The sequence below is a fragment of the Lemur catta genome, chromosome 7, assembly GCF_020740605.2.
Source record: "Lemur catta isolate mLemCat1 chromosome 7, mLemCat1.pri, whole genome shotgun sequence".
Classification (NCBI taxonomy): Eukaryota; Metazoa; Chordata; class Mammalia; order Primates; family Lemuridae; genus Lemur; species Lemur catta.
Window position 1 is genome coordinate 88,546,609 of NC_059134.1, and position 14,058 is coordinate 88,560,666.

The 14,058-nt window shown below is 37.9% G+C and overlaps 1 pseudogene; it reads left to right on the forward strand.

Moving 5' to 3' along the window:
- Nucleotides 1–10,961: 10,961 nt before the first annotated feature.
- On the forward strand, nucleotides 10,962–11,714 carry LOC123642093 (annotated as a pseudogene).
- The last annotated feature ends 2,344 nt before the right edge of the window (nucleotides 11,715–14,058 follow it).

Genomic DNA, 14,058 nt, shown 5'->3' on the forward strand with positions numbered 1-14,058 from the left:
ATAAATTAGTAGTTGGCTTGGGCAAAAACCAAGCTTGGGAAAGTTTGTCCTGGAGTGAAGAAGCTCTGAAATGTTTTAACTGAGGCAGGGGAGCTTTTGAAGTGTTAGAATGACCTCTAGGTCTCAATCTTTTAGAGTATTAGATGCCCCAGGCTGTTCCTGGAAACAATTAATATTAATAACAAAAGTAATGGGCTGACTCCTGGAGGTCCTAGAATAGCTGGATTAAAGGCTGTGGGTAGTTTTCGATGGGTTTAATATGTTACACCACAGTAATTTATGGTGCACCATTTAGATTAATTATAATTTTCACTTGTTGACCTATGATAATAGGGTTTTATGACTATATGTATTTCAAAATCTATGGCAATTTTTTTTAAAAGTTGCTTTCCATTTGGTATATATTCTCTTGTCCCGATACCTTAAGAACAAAATGTTGCTCTTCTCTTACTCAACCCACAACCTTCCAAATTAGCCTCAAAAGACTTTCTCATTCTGTTTCTTGTAAATGCCTCTTTAGAATTTGACTTTCTCTTTAAAATAGAAATGATAAGAATACCCTAAAACAGACTTGCTGTGGCACAGCCAACACCGTACCCTCTGCTGCTTTCCTGATCTGGGTTCAGAAAGATCTCTCCCTGGTTGCCCCCATATTTCTAAGTCACACTGATTGGTACGCTTCCACCTTCATTTTTTCATGTTCAGCTTGAATGTTAGAAAGAAACTGATACCGAATTAAAGGATTCCTGATGAGAATAAACACAAGATTAGGTTTCTTAAAGGCTCAAGATTTGTACCAGTGTAAAGAAGAAATTGAAAAAAGAAGACATTAAAAGTTCTTAAATCACCCTAGCTTTTTTTTCCTTTAGATCTATATTAAATGCTATTTGTATCTGCAAAAATATAGTAAATACAAAAGATTTGTTGGTTATTGCTAGGCTTATTGAATTCACCCTCCCCAAACTTCCATCCAAACCTCCTATAAAACCCACCCCTTTCCCCTTCCTAGAGGTGTATTAGGCATGTAGCCTTTGCCAGACCCCTAGGGAGATAAAGGATTGAAATGCAAGAGGGGAACTTACTTTCCTTATCCCTCCCCATTGTTGTTTGAAAAGAATTTGTTTGCTCCTCCCAAAAAAACCCTCTATAAAACCCAAGACTCTCTCCTTTTCTCTCATGGGTGCCTTTTTCCGGCCTCCACCCGTCTGCACTCAAATGCTCAAAATAAACAGCATTTTGCTACACATGAGGCTTCGTGTGTCTCTCTCTCTCTCGGCTCCAGACCTAACAGTTATAAGCTATATGAATAAACAAGTAGCATTTCCCATTTTCTTATATGCAAAATGGGTATGATGGTAACATTTCAAAGGGTGATTGAGAAAGTTAAAAAATATAACTGTTGTGTGAAATGTAACGCACGCCATTATTGTTATTACTGATGCGAAGCTCTCTCTGGGTTGCTGTTAGAGTCTACCAAATGCTAGATAGAGTCAGGATGGCCACAGTAAACACATAATTTTAATGTGGAAAAATATAAATTCAGGGAGCCTAATTCAGACCTACTAAATCAAAACTTCTGTGGATGACACCTGGGAATCTGAATTTATTTTAAAGTTTTTCAGGTGATTCCGATAGATGGCCAAATTTGGATTTTAGTGAATAAACACATGTTAAAACTGCTAATATTGATATCATTAAGACCACTGATGTTTTTGTTTTTGTTTATTTATTTATTTATTTATTTTACCCAACATAACTGTTCTTTAATAATGAAGGCGAGGTAAACACTTTCCCAGACAATAAATACTGAAGGAGTTTGTCACCAATAGACTTGCCTTATAAAAAGTGTTAAAGGGAGTTTTTCATGTTGAAAAGAAGAGTTGCTTAACAACAACACAAAAGCATATGAATTATCATCCGGGGACACTTAATTCTAGCCCAGAGAATGTGTTTAAGTATTGTTTATAAGGCAGAGCAGCTAAAAGAAATTTTCTCAGTTTTTATTTATATGGAATAAGACCACTGATGTTAACAACTAATTTTTACTGTTTATGGTGTGCCTAGCACTTTGTTATGTGCAATATATGCCATATTCTCATAATTACCTTAGGAAAAAAGGTTAATACTATATTAGAAAGGAATACATTTTTAACCATTTTAGAAAACAAGATTAATCCCATTTGACAGATTAGGAAACACTGGCACAGAAGTAAAGCAATTCATCCAAATTGACAGGTGGTGGCAAAGTTAGTACTGAACCCCATGTCTCCTTCACTCCTGTCTAGTCCAGTAATCTTAACCAGTGCAATATACTTCCCCTTTTAAAACACTGTGAATACACTCTAATGGAACTCAGTAGTTCCATTAACAACGAAAGCCATTTGAGCACATCCTTGTTCTTTGTATTTTGAGCAATGAGTAGAAATATGCTCTAAACTCAAATCCATATGACATTATGAGTAGATTCCCTTCAATTCCTCTTTCTAAACCATTTCTAGTACCAACATATTTGTAGCTTTTAGAATCACATACACATGTTGTAGCTTATTAGAAAACTTTAAAAATAATGAAATGTTCACAAAGCCTTTGCATCTTTTTGTTTGTTTGTTAGATACAACCAACAGCAAAGGCCCCTTTCCTTCTAGAAAACTAATCACCAAAAGAATCTAATGCTTCTGAGCATTATTTTTAGTCATGCTTTCTTGGCTTCCATTTTAACTGATTTGCTACTCACCAGACATGAACACAGGTTTGCGGATGATATGAACTTAGAATAATTTTGAGTGAATAGTTACAGTCACCAAGGGATTGATTAGCCTTGCGTCTGTAAAGATGCTAATCAGGCTTCTGTAACAAGGGACTCAAAATGCAGTGGCTTATGTAATACAGACGTTTATTTTTCTCTTACATAGCCCTTCAGTCTTGTTACAGAGGGTTAAAGAGATCAAAAATTCAGGCCCCTTCTGTCTTTTGGTCTTTGCCTTCCTTTACATGTAGTGTGCAGATCATGGTTTAAGGATTCTGCTTGCCCGGACTTTCAGACAAGCCAATGTGAAAAGAAAAAGGGAGGGAAATTTACACCTCTTTCTTTCTCATCTTCTTAGTGATACCTACCCTGACCCATCCATGTGAAATTTCAGCTTTTCCATGATCACGGATGACCAATCCCCTTTACCCCATTCTAATTTTTCCCCCTAGTATATTTATTACCTTCTGATATATAATACATTTATCCATTTTATCTATACTTTAGTGTCCGTCTTTCTGTCATTTGATAAAAATGATCTTTGCCTGTTTTGTTTGCTAATATTTCACAAGTATCCAACATTATACCTAGTGCATAGCATATTCTTGTTAAATATGTGTTGACTAAATATTGTCCGTGGTATCTTACTTGTTTTTCATTAGGCCAAAATTATAAAACTTTAATTTACTTACACTTAAAGTGTATAAGTGACCAGAAGACTTTATTTAATATTAAATTTCATTTTTCATTGAGATATTACACTTTCACAGCCTTGTTAAACACAAACATGTTCCATTTAACTTACTGAATCTTCCCCCATTCTAATGGATATGAGGTTTTATATTCCCATCTCCAACCTCACCTTCCAATGCAGTTCTAAATATCTGTTGCTTTTCTTCCCCATTGATTCGCACATCAGTGATCATAAAGCACTTTGAAAATATTTCAGAAACAAGTGGCTATTTAAATGCAAGCTCCAATATGATAATGAAGGAAAGGAGAGACATTGCAAGACACAAGTATGAAAGATAGAGCATGCTTGTGTTTATCGTAGGGCTGTATTGGGATTCCTATAATGATTAATGATGCAATAATATAATAAGAACTCAGTGGCCATGAGGCAGTGGCATTTGCAAATAAAGAATGAGATTGGAAAGTAATCAACAGCAACTCTGAACTTAGTTAAGGTTCCAAGTTATGCACCATTTTTTATATCATGTTAGTTCATTTCCTTTCATATTACTACCTTAAATCATTTTGCTCTAAGGAAGAAAGAACAGCTGAGTTGAGTATGAAGATTAACGGGCAATATATCTATCCCTGTTTACTAGGATGAGTACCTAAAGTTTAGAAAGCAGATCAGAACTTCTTGAATTTGCAAATTGGACTGGAAAATTGCCCAAGAACAGGTTTTCTATTAAGGCTTTCTACTCTGGTCATATTGGAAATAATGCAGTGCTGGTCTTTATTAAATCAAATACAAGCTGTGAAGAGACCACAAAGATATGACTAGAAATCACAGCAAATAGAAAGAAACCAAGTCTTTAATCAAGTTGAAAGCCTGAATACTTGAATGGGGGCTATTTACTAATTCAAAGTATATGCCTCTGGACTTTTAAGTCTCTCTTTCTTGATACCAGCTCCTTTTTGGGAAACTTCATCCTGCATTTCTAACAGACTACATGACTTCTCCATGTGAATATCTTGCCCAAAGGCCACCGATACCCTAAACCCAAGATATGCAAAATAGAATTTGTCACCTTTCTTTTAAAGTGCTTGTTAATATTACCAGTCCCACAGATTAGATTTCTCCTGCACCTGCCTTACCTAATCACTTACCCAAATCACATAGATTGCATATTCTCAGTGTCCTTCACATTTTGTTCATTCTCACCTACATTATCCTAATACGAGCCTTTATAATACTTCTACTTTGTCACTGTAATAGCCTTCTCACTGGTCTACTGCTTTCTTTCTCTCCAAGGCAACATCCTGCAACCAGATTAATCTTTCTAAATTATAGCTCTGACAATAACCTGCTCCCACACTTACCAGCTCTTCAATATCTACCAAATAAAGGATAAATTTCTTGTCTTTTTATTCAAGGCCTCCAAAATATTGTTGAACTACCTTTCCAACATCGTCTACAAGGTGCTGCCAAACAGAGAGACAAAACTATGGCCCAAACCCCCTTAACTATCCATTCATTTTACATGTGAATCTCTTTGTTAACACATTTCTATTTCCCTTAAAACATTGCATCCTATTTTTGTTAAACCTGTTTAGTCTTTCATTAGCATTTATCTTATATTCTCACCCCATTCCCAATTAGGGCAAAGACTGTGCTTCATCCATTTTTGTGTCCTTCTTGGTATCTTTCACAGAGTATCGTATGTACTAAGCACTCATTACATGCATGTGGGAATAAGTTAAAATCATAAACACAAGTAAGAAACAAGGTAGTGATTGAAAGGTTCTAAAAGCCAGTTCGTGGCTTGCGGTTTACAGTCTTTTTAAATATTAGTTTCTACATCTGCTTGTTTAACACTACTCTAAACATTCTGGGGAAAAAATGTGTGTAACAAAGAACGCCAAATGTATTGAAATGAGTCAAATACCAAAATCAAATTTGTGACACAGAATCATCTAAGTTTCTTTATGAACACATAAATAACAAAATCTATTAAACCTGTCAATTTGCAGTAGTGATAAACATAACTGCTTTGGTAAGATATCTATTAATACATCTACTATGGTGGGATATGAAAATATCTGTTAGTTACACCGTGGACAAATGGCAGGTACTGCTAATACTTCTGTGATTTGTCTCCTGAATTTATAGATTATAAATAGTAGGTTTGTTGCTTACATTCACAACCAAAAAGTATTAAAGAAACCTCAGAGGTTTAAAACATCAAGTGTTCATTTCTCACTCACCCCATTACGACGGTGGCAGATCAGCTGGTAGCTCATTCCATGTCTCCCACATCAGGGACCCAGGCTGTCCCAGCAGCTACTATCTCCGTGGAAGAGGGTAAGGCATATTCCTTCAAGAAATAATATATACCACCTTTTAATATGCCACCGGATAAAGCAAATCACACGGCCATATCTAACTGCTTAGAGGCATAAAAGTGCAATTTCACCACAAGCCAAAAGCAAAATGAAACATATTTTGTGAACATTCCTAATGACCACCATGAGGGTTTAATGTGTCCCCCATAAAGCATGTGTTGAAAACTTAACCCCTAATGCAACAGTGTTGGAAAGTGAGGCCTAAAGAAAGGTGATTAGGCATGAGGCAGAGTGATTGAATTAATGCCATTATTTTGGAAGCAGTTTCCCTATAAAAGGATGAGCTTTTCTCTCTTTCATCCTCTCTCTGCCCTTCCACCGTAGGATAACAAAGCAAGAAGACCCTTGTTAGATGCCAGAACCTCCAGCGTTGATTTTTCTGTCTCCCAAATGGAGGGGTTCATTTGCTTGCTGGGTGTCAGGCCTACAGACACATCCAAGTTGGTTATAGCAAGGGGATTTTATTACTTGGCACAAGTAAGGAACACACCAGGGCACACCAGTTCCCTAAGCAGTGTGTTCCCCAATAATGGGGTTGAGCTGATTTTATAGTCAGAGCATAATGAAGCGTGATCTGATTGGATCTTGCAATGAGGTGATGCCAAGAGGCATGATCTGATTGGATCCTGCCATGGAGAGAGACCAGGACTCAATTTTATTGGATCCTGGATCCTTCCATATGGTGTCTACTTCTTAAAATTCAGTCTCTACTTCTCAATCCAAGCACTTAGGTTCCACTCATGGTTGCCTGCTTGGTGCATCTGGACATCCTAAGGTTACATGCTCTTCAACCTAGGGGTCCCTGGCAACTGGAAAACAACTTATAATTTTGTTACATAGGTTGAGCCAGATTGGTCTGATGTGTTTACAACTTCCCAGCCTCCAGAACTGCGTGCCAATAATTTCTGATCTTTATAATTTACATTCTCAGGTACCCTGTTATAGTAGCACACAACAGACTAAGACAGAAAGTCATTACTAAGAAGTAGGACTGTGCTATAACAAATACCTGAAACTATGGACACAGATTCGGAACTGTGTGATAGGTAGAGGCTGGAAGAAGTTTGAGAAGGTGGCTAGGGAAAAAAACCTAGGTTACCATAAACAGAGTATTAAGGGTGATTTTGGTGAGGGCTCAGAAGAAGAGAAGAACTGCAGGAAAAGTCTAAAACTTCCTTGAGATTATTTAAGTGGTTATAATCAGAACATTGGTTGACATATGGACAGTAAAGGCAATTCTGATGAGGTCTGAGACATAAAGAACAAGGTATTAGAAACTGGAGTAAAGGCCATTCTTGTTATTAATATAAAGTGGCAAAGAACTTGGATGAATTGTATTCATGCCTGAGGGCTTTGTGAAAGGCAGAATTTAAGAGTGATAAACTAAAATATCTGATGGAAAAATTTCTAAGCAGCAAGGCTTTCAGGGTGTTACATGATTTCTTTTAACTACATATAGTAAAATATGAGAAGAAAGAAATGATTTAAAGATGGAATTTATAATTGAAAGGAAAATAGAACTTAGGGATTTGAAAGATTCTCAGACTAGCTCTGTGGTAGAAAATGAAAGAATCTTCTTGGGAGAGGAAACCAAAAGCGTGGCCAAACAACTGTTTGATAAGGCAATTATATGGTTAGAATGAAGCCAGAGGCTATTCAGCAGGACAAGGGGAGAATGACCCTAAAGGCTTTTTGGAGATTACCTTTGCTCCCTCTTCTATCACAGGCACAGAGTACCAAGGCCTGGGGGAAGGAAGTACATCAGAAGAGAAGACTATGGCACCCTTGCGATCTTGAAGTTTGCTGCCCGAGGCTACAAGTCTCCTCTTCCTATGCAGGACTCCTTGCTCTTGGGCTGCCACAGCCATGGCTCTAGCAGGCCGGGTGCAGCTCCACCCACTGCTGCAGAAGGTACAAGTCGTAAATCTTGGCAAGAACGCAAGAGCTCTGGGGGCGTGGCTTCCTCTACCTAGATTTCAAAGGGATGGAGCCCCTGTAGAAAGCCCCCATTATAGTAGTGCCCAGTAGAACTGTAGGGTTGGAGTCACAGCAGAGGATCCCCACGAAGGCAATACCTAGTGGAGCCACGGGACTGGGGCTTTCCTCAAGACTCCAGAACTGTAGAGCTACCAGCATGCAAAGCCAGCCTGGGAGAGAGGCGGCACTAGACTACAATCTGTAAGAGCTCGTGCACAGGCTGAGTCAGCAAAGCGGCTAGGGTGCTGAAAACCTTGGAGGCTCAACTCCCGTCAAAGTGAACCCAGAGGCAGGATGTCAGGTCAAGGAAGACTGCTCTGAAGCCCTAAGTTTTAACGTTGTTCACCCTGTTGGATTTTGTTTTGTGCTTACTTGGGACCAGTTATCCCTTTCTTCTTGCTTATTTCTCCCTTTTGGAATGGGAGTATCTATCCTGTGCCTGTCCCACCATTGTAACTTGGAAGTAGATAGCTTGTTTTGATTTCACAGGCTCACAGCAGGAGGGGAATTTGCCCCAGGATGAATTGTTCCTTGGATCTCACCAGTATCTGATTTTGATGAGACTCTGGACTTTAAACTTTTGAGATGGTGCTGAAATTAAATGACTGGGACTGCTATTATGGTATTAATGTAATTTGCATGTGAGAAACACATGGGTTTGGATGCAAGAGGCAAAGTAGGTTTGAATGTATCCCTCAAAAAGCATATTGTGGAAATTTAGGCCCTAATGCAATAGTTTGGGGAGGTGGGGACTAATGAGAGGTAATTAGACCATTGGGTAGAATGAATGAATTAATGCCATTATTGCAGAAGTGAGTTTGTTATCATGGGAGAGGGTTTGTTATCCCATGTGTGGTGTGTGGGTTCCTTATAAAAGGGCAAGTTTGGCTCTTTTTTGCCTCTCTCTCTTGCTTTCTCTTTTTCCTTCTGCCATGGGATGGCACAGCAAGTAGGCCCTCACCAGATACAGGCCCCTTGATCTTGGACTTCCTATCCTCCAGAATCATGAGCCAATAAATTTATGTTCATTATAAATTATATACTTTGTGATATTCTGTAATAGCAACATAATATGTCCTAAAATAATCTGGATTGGCCCATGAGTTTTACTAGGCAACTGTAATAATGTTTTAGCATTTGCCCCACTCCTCTATAAAGTAAAACACCTTCCTAGTCTCTACCTCTGCATGGGAAGGCCTCTGGGTTTCCCTTCCTGCTTTGACTTTGCCTGAGTGACTAGCTCAATTCAGAAGAGAAAGGATTGAAGTCTAAGGCCTATCATCTAATTCAGCTTTGCAAGTAACAAAGCATATGTTTTTATCCCAGTCCAATTCCAAAGTCTATTTCTCCATTTGTTAAAAGTCTAAGGGTAAAGAGAATAATGATTAATAAATGGGATCCCTTAAAAATCCCACCATTTAAGGACACACATCATTCTTGGTATGTTTTGCCAAAGATTTATAACACGAATTTAATCACAAGAAAACATCAGACAAATTAAAAATATCTTACAGAATTACTGACCAGTCAAAAGTATAGATGTTGTGAAAGACAAAAAAAGACTGAAGACATCTCTCAGATTAAAAGAGACTAAAAATTTATGAAAACTAATTGAAATTAGTATTCAGAATCAAATTCAGAATTCTGGTCCAAAAAAAAAGAAAAATAGAAATTACTTAGATAATTGATAAAATTTGAAATACTATTACATAAATGTTAATTTCCTAGTTTTAATAATTGTGTTTATATAAAAATTTTTCACTTGGAAAAGCTGAGTCAGGGTATACGAGAATTCCTTGTTCTGTTTTTTTTCAAAAAGCTAAGCAAATGGCAAATGCATTTTCCTTCAATATTTTAAAAATACAGATTTTATGTCAACTTTCAAATAAATTTTTATTATAATAACAAATGGATATTTTAAACAAAAAAACCCAAAATTTCCAAATGCAAAGCAAGTACCCTTTATTTAGGGGTAATTCACATTTATGCATAATTTTGCTTTTTAAAAAGATGATTGTTACAATCAGTGTACAATCACTTAGTTATGTCTAAGTTCTTCTTGTTAAAAATATGTTCTTGTAGAGAAGTCAATTTAATCATCTCATTCTTTCCTTCAGTGATTTTCTCCAATGATAGAAGAACCACTTGATGGATAGAATGTAGAAAACTGTTTTTGATCACTCCTAGATTATACTGATATCCACAGTATAGTCTTGGCTCCAAGGAAGTCCAGCTCTAACTTGTGAAGTAGGATCAGTTTGGAAAGTAACAATAGTACTAGTCATTTTGTTAGGTAGGTAGTGAGGGATTCTGGGTCTCCTAGGGATGAAACTGGGTGCTGTGGCCCCCCCATCTTGGTCCTGGCCCACCCTAATCCTCTCCATACCTGGAGGAGGAGGGAATACCCTATGAATCTGTCAATCATAACTTAGTGCACAAGCTGCAAAAGAATGCAGAGGACTCTCTAGCTCACAGGCCAAACAGCATAGATATCATAGAGTCCAGAAATGGGCCTAGAACAACCTGCATGAGTAGTTAAGACTTAGATCGTGTGATTCCCAACTGTCCAAGGTGGTTCCATGGTGATATCTGAGCCACTTGGGGGGGGTCCCAATCCAGGCACTATAAAACAAGATGCAGACCATAACAAAGGCCTTCTTTTTGCACCATCCCTTCTGGTCTCCCTTTGCTGTGACAGTGGGCTGGAATGTCATCTGTGGCATATGTATCATGCTCTGTAAACCTGTATCTTGCTTTTGCTCTATAATCGTATCTTTCTCTCCTCAATAAACCTCATTTTTGTGCTTGCCTTACTTTGGCATGTCTGGTCATTCTTCGGCCATGAGCCCATCAAGAACCAACATTTTCAGACTAAAACCTGGCAATTATTAAAAAATGAACAATTTTAGGTGTCTTCGATTTCAAAAATTGAAAGTACTTCTGCCTAGATTTTTGATTCTCAAAATTGTTGAACTATTTTTTTCAATTTTTCACATGTTATTTTGAAATAATTTTATAGAAAAGGTAACAAAAATATAAAAAGGAATTCTAGCTTTTGGTGTCAAATGCTGATACTGCCGTGGGGTATGGGGCAAGCTTCTCACTCGTTAACTGCTGCTCTGGAGGATTCACTCAAGATTGAGAAGGTACCTCTGATGAAACTATGACCAGATGGGCATGAGTTACTACAACACATAACATTATAGGAGGACATGGAAAAGAAGTCCTTTAAGGGAACAAGCCAAAACCTACCAAAGTTTAAAGAACTTGAAGTCAATAGGCTGACCTTCAAAAACAATGCACCCCAAACAAAACATATAAAGAACAAAAAGAAAAAAAAAGAATACTTAAGTGAAGATGTGAATGGATTCATGGAATACCTAAGACAGAACTCACAGATGGTTCACAATGGTGAGATGGTAGGAACTGACAAAGAGGCAGTAAGGGAGGAAACTGCAGAAGGTTTAAAGAAAGATGGTTGATGGGAAGAAAAATGATTATAAAAACAAGCAGCAAAGTAAAATGCAATGGTAGATTTCCATTGTAGAAAACCTGGTCATGGAATTGCAAATTTCCCAGCTACCCTTGAGAATAAAGATATGGGCATTGGAATATGTTGTGTGTGGGGGTCCACAGAGCATGAAATAACCAAGTCCAAGGCTAAAATAAACCCAGCTCTTGGTGAATTCCCTTTCACAAAATGTTTTGTTTGTGGGAAATGGGGTACCTGTCTAGATCTTTTCCTGATAATCCCAAAGGACTTTGTGCCCATGGTGGTGGTTGCAAACTTTGTGGTTGTGTGGAATATTTTAAGAAAGATTGCCCTGAAAGTCAGAATTCAGATCAATTAGATGGTCACAGAAGCCCAAATATTCATCTTCCTAGAATCATTGGTTTCATTTATTCAAGGTACTAGCCATTCCCATACTACTAAATCTAAAAAAACCTTATGTACATTTTGTGGTTGGTCCTGTTGGATTATCTCTGCCTCTTCTCTGTTTTCTTAGCATTAGCCCTGGGTATTGACTAAATTTCTAAGGTTTCTAGTTAAATCAAGTCATATGTATAGATAGCAATGGAGTTTGTGTGTGTGTGTGTTTGCTTTTTTTGCTTAAAGAAAAAAAATTGCATCCAAAGAAAAGATACCCTGGTTTATGACATCACAATTTTTATATACAATTTAAAATTGAAATCTTGTCTTTGTGAACTCAAAGAAAAATGTGATTATTAATTATTATGATGGCATTTAGTCACTGCATTTACAAATATTTGCTCTGAACCTAGTGACAAGTTTTATAGTGAAGATGACTGCTCTTTGATGAAACGGTCAATAAGTAGAGACCCAGTGCTCCAGTGACCTTACTTGGTTATTTATAACATCAAAGGCAGACACAAGGTTGATCTTGTTTTTCTAAAGGAAAGGATGCCCAATCACTACAACTCTGTTGCTCCATCTTTACAAACTTACTGCTACATATGATTCTTCTCTGTTACATATTACTGCCCAAAACAAACATACCCCTTTAGTCAAATGCAGGAGATTCCACTACTAACATTTCCTTACCATATCCAATAACCTCTAAATTTAGAGTCTCAATATTTCTTATCTGAAAGTTTGTCTCTTACTTGGCCTACATGAACATGAACAGAGACTCCCACAATACCCTGCAAATACACACAAATCACACACACACACACACACACACACACACACACACAAACTGCTTGCTTATCTACAGTATATGCAATTATGTTGTGCCCATTCTTGAAACACAAACAGAAGATACCTTCAATTTGCATAAAGGAAAAAGGTCCACACATCTACTGATGTTAAAGCTTTGCACAACTTGGCCTCTTTTCCGCCTTCTGTCTTGTTACTTCCCGAGTGAATCCAACTTTTACTTGCCATTGTCAAAACATTCCACACTGGTACACCTCTGCCTGCTGCTGATCCTTCTGCCTGAAATCTCATCCATTTCAATGGCATCAACTTGTACCATTGTGCAGGAGACCTTCACAACCCCATCTGTATCCCAGCTTTTCCTTCTGAGACCCAGATCATGTTTTCAAACGTTTACTGGCCATTTTCACTTTGATGCCTCACAGTTGTTCAAATTCAAACATACACCGTAAGAGTGGGAAGCTTCCCTATCACCCAAACTCACTCCATCATGCTCTAAATCAGTGAGCGGAACTACATTACAGTGATTTTCTCAAGTCAAAAACTACATTTCATCCTTAATTTTTCTTTCCCTTGCACGTCTAAAATAAACTCAACACTAATATCTTTTGAATTGGTGACCTAATATCTCTTCAATCTAGCCACATCTTTCTGTTCCCATTCTAAACCTCCCAATAGTCACCATCCCATCTCAGCTAGATTATCACAGCAGCCTCGAAACACAACAAAGCACACCCCAATCTCCACACTACCACCAAAGTAACCTTGCAAAATCCAGATATGGTGACGACATTACCTGCTTACACTCTTGCTCTTACAACGAAATATCAAATTCTTAGCATGACTTACAAACCTCTTTGCAATCTGGTTTATGCTTAGCTCTCCAATCTAATTTCTCTTTACTTTCTCACTGTTATACTTCAAATACACAATATTCCCAGTTCCCCAAATACACTATAGTGCCTATGGTAGCAGCCTCTAAAATGGCCCCTAATAATCTCTGCCTCATGGTATTCATGACATTGTATAAATTCCTCCTCTTGCATGTGGGCTTGGCTTAGTGAATCACTTCTAACATAGAGAATATGGCAAAAATGGGTATCACTTCCAACACTGGGTAACAAAAAACCTTCAGCTTCCATCTTGTTCACCTTACTCTCTAGTTTCTTACCCTGATGGAATCCAGCTACCATATTGTGAGATACTCTATGGAGAGGCATGTGAAACAAGGAACTGATTTCTCTGTCCAACAGCCAAAGAAAAGAGAGAACTGAGGCTTTCAGCCTAACAGATGATAATGGATTGAATCTTGCTCAAAACACCATGAGGGAGCTTGAAAATGAATTCTTGGCCAGGCATGGTAGCTCACACCTATAATCCTAACACTTTGGGAGGCTGAGATAGGAAGAGCACTTGAGGTCAGGAGTTCAAGACCAGCCTGAACAACATAGTGAGACCTCATCTCAACAAAAAATAGAAAAATTAGCCAGGCATAGTGGAGCACACTGGTCATCCCAGCTACTCGGGAGGCTGAACTGAGAGGATGGCTTGATCCCAGGAATTAGAGGTAACGCGCTAT